The sequence below is a fragment of the Psittacula echo genome (genome assembly GCF_963264785.1).
Source record: "Psittacula echo genome assembly, chromosome: 12".
NCBI classification, from domain to species: domain Eukaryota; kingdom Metazoa; phylum Chordata; class Aves; order Psittaciformes; family Psittacidae; genus Psittacula; species Psittacula echo.
In genome coordinates this window covers 8618777-8624579 of record NC_137747.1, presented here as the reverse complement: position 1 = coordinate 8624579, position 5803 = coordinate 8618777, and positions in this window count along the sequence as shown.

Sequence of the window (5803 nt, the reverse complement as noted above, 5' to 3'; positions counted from 1 at the left end):
TTTCCTTGTGTGCTGTGTCTGGCTGGGGGAGAGCCTGGGTGAACCAGGTAACTCAAGCTGTTGCGGGCAGGGGCCTCTGCTTTCCCCTGCCCTACCATGAAACCCCCCGTGTGTGCAGTGAGCATCGTGCTGGGTGTTTTACTTGGGGTGAGGATGGGTCCCTGCACAAACAGGGGAGTGGAACAGAGCTGAAGAAGGCAGGAGAGGGGCTGGGAAGATGCATTTTACTGTGTGGATCCTTCTATCAGCCAGGTACTCCCCCAGGCACCGCTCACCTCGCCTGGATGCTTTGAGGCTTTGGCTCTGCTGTTCTCCTGCCCCAGCAGACCCAAACCCTCCATCTCCCAAACTCGCTATGGGGACCTCTGTTACATCCCAGCCCCATGTGCATGGCTTTGGGGTTCCTTTCCTGGCTGTTTCACCCAGCTGGGAGGATACTTTGGGCATTGCTCCCATACCCTCCTACCCCAGCCGTGCCTGGCCGCAGGTCTTGCCATGCTTTACTTAACCTGGTTTCTTTGTACCCCTTAATGCTTCCTGTGCAGTGACTCACGGTGAGATGTGTCTCACTAGCCCTGAAATAGCTGATTTTTCCCCCAAATGCGGGTTCCATCCAGAGTAATGGTGTCTCCATTGCAGCAAAGTAATAAAGCTCCATCAATGAGGCACCAAAGGAGAAGGAGGGGAGGCTGGGGGAGGATGTGCATGGCACAACCGCAGGATCCTGTGTAGGACACCACTCTTCACTGCTACCAGCACTGTCCACAGGAGGGGTCAAAGCCCAGCATTCCATAACCCTTGGAGCTCTCCCGGTATCCCACAGCCTTTCCCTCTGTGCTGATGAAGAGGGCACATCCGCAGCGCGTGTGCCAGAGCCCATCCTCAGAGCCCCGCAGCGCTCTGGAAGGAATTGTGCCCAACCGTTTTGCCTAAGCCCTTTGCTGTCCCCTCCCTGCTCGCATCCCGGCTCTGCGGCATCCCTGGAAAAGGCTGGCTGTGGCTGTGGGACAAGGCTCTCCCGCCTGCTCCGCCAGGCGCCGCTTGGTTCAAATTAACTTTGTGAGCAATGCTCTTGTCTCATTCGGTGCTGACTGCAGCACCCTCCGGGCTGCTCAGCGCCTGTGTGGCCTGTCCGCCCCCCCCCCCCCCCCCCCGTGCCTTTGGGACAGCTGTAATGAGAATCAGCCTGACTTGAGGATCCCAGCCTGGGAGACCGCGTTTCTCCTCTTCTCCCCTGGAACCCAGTGGGGGAGCATCAGGAGGCTGAGCGGAGGGAACTGGTTTTGGGGAGCAGGGATGGGGAAAGGGCTTTGGGAAGCATTGGGGAAAGGGAGAGCCTCTGCGAAGCCCTGCTTTGCTTTGCTGCAAGCTGCGGGCATGGGCTTGAGGCACCAGGCAGAGAGGTCAGGGCATGGGCTGGGGGTCCCGGTGCATCTCAGATCCCTGCAGGGATTTTAGGGAGAGCTGGGACACTCCTGGGAAGCCTTGATCAAGGCAGGTCACACACACTGCCCGTTGGTCCTGCGGCATGTGGGTACCAGCCTGATCGTTGCCCATCTCTGCATCCACGTATCCCTATCCCTAACCAGCGTGGCTGTGGGAGCAGGTTCACTAAGGAGGGCATTTATTGGGTGGAAAAACCAGCAAAAATCCTTGGTCTGTAGGAATGTGGCTGACCCTTGGGAGGGCAGAAGGGGCTGCTGTGTTCCACTGGGCAGCTCCATCAGGAGCATCCCTACCTCTGTGCACCGCAGGCAGGGGTGGACACTGGACTGTGGTTGCATTCCATATCGATCCATATCCACTTGGAAATCAATGCTGCTGTAAATGAGGGATGTTTCACTGGAGGAGAGCTGAGGAGAGCCTGGCCTCCTTCCCTTGGCTCTGTGGGCACAGCAAGGTGGGATTGGCAGAGCTGCAATGCTCCATGCTCCAGCTTAGTGAGGACCAGCTGGAGCTGCCAGCTCCCAGTGCTGTGCCTGGCCTCCAGTCAGTCCCATTGGAGCATGGGCTTGGGCCAGCTCTGCGTGGGACACATCCCACTGCCCTGCAGGGCTCTGTGGTGGTCCCGCTGCGGGTTTAGGAGGAGGAGAGCATCACTTTGGAGCCCAGCAGTTGTCTTGGCTCATGCAGAGAGCGGAGATATCAAAAGCTGGAGCTGATCTGCTAAGTGCTTTGGCAGTGCCCAGTGTATCCGCTGTGCTCCCCCCTGCCCGGCGGCATCTGGCTGCTTTTCCACAGGGAATGGGTGCAACTTCACGCTGAGGAAGGAAAGCGGGACAGCAGAGAGGATGCTGCTGGCTCCGAGCTGGCTCTGAGGAGGGTTTCTTTATGCGATGTTGGCAGGAGTTGCAGGGGAGTCACTCAAGGAGGGGAGGCTACCTCGTTTCTAGGTTTCTCTTGGGTTTAGGTAGCTCACGTTCATTGGCAGCTGCTCAGGAGCGTGTGTTCATCACAACTGCGCTCTGCAGGGAGCTGAGAGTGCAGGATTAACCAGTGTGTGTCCTCAAGGGGAGGAATCCCCCTGTGAAGCACAGCCCAAAACCCAGAGGGGCGAAGTGATTTCACCTCTGTTGTTTCATCTCCTTTCTATCACTGATGGACTGGAAGCATCTGTGATGAGCTTGTCAGTGCTGAGCTTTGGGGACAATCATTTTTGCACCCTTTTCTATCCAAAAAAGGGAAAAAAGAGATAAAAAAGAGGGGGAAAAAGGTTCCTTTTCAGTTGCTGTGTCAGCGCTTGGGCTGCGCTTGGTTATTTCAGTTTATGCTTTTCTCTCTGCCCTCTACAGCAATGTGGGAGCTCAGGAACTTGGACACACTCGATCCCTGCCGCTGAGTCTCCGTGTGATTGATGGCTGCGTGAAGGGTCTGCAGATGCTGTGGTTACCCAGAGCACCAGGGAGCTGGTTTCTGTGGTCAAGGAAGATGCTGTCTGCCTGGGATCTGCCTTGGATGAAGCCCCCCTCAAGGCCTTCCCTTCACATTGCACAACCACTTGAGGCCACCCCAGATTTGGCTGTTGCTTTGCATGAGTGCTAAATGGAAGCAAACATTTTAGCAAGCCCCTTTGGACATGCTGACATGGTGAGAAACTGGGCAGGAAAGCCCAAATCCATGCTGGCTGCAGGGGGATAGGCTTTGGGCTTAACAGGGTCTGAATTGATGGAGCCATTGCAATACTGAGCTGCAGGGATGGCGATCCCTGAATCCATGACAAAGGGAACTCTGGGTGAATGAAGATGTGAATCTGCGTGGTTACAGCCTCACCAGATTGGGTGCAATGGTTGCTTGCTGGGCTGAGCTGGGTGGGCTTTGCCACTTGCCCTTGCTCTAGGCAAGGCAGTGCTGCTCCTTCTTCAGGGCTGTATCCATCAGCATCTGCCTTCTCTCTGGGTTTAGCTCTTTTCTTCATGGGATGTGGTCTAGATACACATTTCCAGTTTGGAGCCTCTTATTTATATAGAGATTGTCTGGGTGGGAGCTTCCCAAAGGGATGGAGCTCATTTCCACCTCTTAAACATGCAAATACATAAAACCCCATTCCTCCATCAGGATGTGAAGCAACCCTGCTGAAATGTGTTGGGAAATGGGGGAGATCAAGTCTTCCCTGCAACAAACATAGGCTGTCTGCTGCAAGATCCTTTCTTTTACCTGGACAAAGCAATCTGCTGGGGCTTGCTGTGAAGTGAAGCCCATCCATCAGTGTCACCCTGTGCAGAGGCTTACCTTAGCCCAGGGAATCAATGCTCCCTCATGGATAAATGCTAGCTCTGGAGCTGCAGAGGAGAACATGGAGCTGTCAGATAAAGCTGCAATTAGTGCACTTACCCACTTGATTTTCCTGTTGCTTCCCAAACCCCTTTTGCCTGCCTGCTCTTAATACCCGTTATTAAACCTGCACTAAACATTGATTCAAGAAGCAGGACTCGCAGGGGTTTGCTATCTGACACTGCTGTGAGATGCACTCTTCAACTGCCTTGTGTAAATGCTCGTTTTTAGGGGTTTCCCCCCCTTTCTAAATACATTCATGCCAGAGAAACGGCTTTTTAACAGGGGATTAATGGGTCACCCGTCTGATTTGCTTTGATTTCCTTGGCTTCACTGGAGGGATGGCTTTGCAGTCAGCAAGAAGCATTGACTCTGCTTCAAGTGCTCCAGAACCTCTTTAAGCAAAAGAGGTAGATACATTCTTGTTAGCCTTGCAAGAGAAACCACAGCAATCAATCTCAGCGCTAGACTAACTCCTTCCTGTTGCAGTTTGGATGTTTAGAAGTAATCTGGGGAGTAATCACTGCGTGGAAGTAAATGCCTGCAATAAAGCATTGCGGGGGTGCCTGTTCTCCTAATGCTATTTCCAGCAAAAAGCACTGAAATATGGTTTTCTTCTCTAAAAATGGCAACAGAATTGGAACGTTCTTCGTGCTAATGTGGAAATGGAGTCCAAATTAGCTGGGTTGGTTGTATTTATTACTGCAAGGGTGAGGTGGGCTCCCCCCTTCCTAGTGCCCTTCCTCTCCAGGAATACGGTGTTATTCTCTACTTCAGTCTGCTCCTGGTTTATTCCCTGTTAGGAAGCCCTTTTCCATTAAAGCAATATAAATAATTGCTATATTCTTTCATGGAGTCAACAGGAATGTTGCAGCTGGCCTGATCCCAATGGCGTTTTCTCCTCTTTTCCAGATGGGTTCATCTCTTATTCTTTGTGAATAATTTATCCAGGCATGCCTGGAAATGTTCTCTGAAGAAATGAGGAGTGCCTGAAATCATCAATACCAGGGCTGCCTGGAGGAGAACCTTCCTCTTGCCCTTCCAGCTAAGTGGTTTTCTGTGTGTGAGCAAGCCTGTGGTGCTGGAATTCATTGGGATTTTGAGAGAGGAGTCTGAGAGCATTGGGAATTTGAGGTGAGCAGTGATGGCATGGGCAAGGCATATAGTCCATCCATCCACCCATCCATCCATCCATCCACCCATCATCTAATTGCGATGTGGGATGCTGAGGCATGCAGGGATCCAGTTTAGCATTAGGCACATCCTCCAGTGCCTGCTGGATGCAACAGTGCACGTGTGCCTGGGTTGATAGCACAGAATCCCAGCCTGGTTTGTGTTGGAAGGGACCTTAAAGCTCATCCAGCTCCAACCCCTGCCACAGGCAGGGACACCTTCCACTAGAGCAGCTTGCTCCAAGCCCCTGTGTCCAACCTGGCCTTGAACACTGTCAGGGATGGGGCAGCCACAGCTTCTTTGGGCACCCTGTGCCAGCGCCTCAGCACCCTCACGGGGAAGGGCTCCTTCCTTATCTAAATCCATCCTCTCTCCTCAGGATCTCTCTCTCTTGGCCACTGTAGAGATTTCCAAGGAAAACCCAGGGTATTTCAGCTGTATTTGCAGAATTTGCCTGGTGAAAGCAGAGTAACTTCAGCCTCTGCGTCTCTTGACAAGAATAGATCTACTTGCTGCCATTCAATTGAGTGTGTAGAGCATCAGAGCCAACAGTGTGGGGCTGCAGGTAGGCCTGCACCTGCCTTCTTCTGATGAATGGTTGCCTTTTAGGTGCTGCTTTTTGCAGCTGAAGCCCATAATGGCCAAGTCTCGCAGCCAATTGCTTCCTGTTATTCAGCATTTGCAACCTAAACTGGAATGGATGGAGAATCGATGCCAACCATTGCTCTTGTGATCCTGTGTCTCCATCTGGCCAAACCTGACGAGAGGGATTGGAGACCAGAAGGGAAAACTCCACCGTGCTCTTCATCAAAGCATCTGAAATCCCAGGACATGGTGAGTATGGGGAACACAGTGGGGG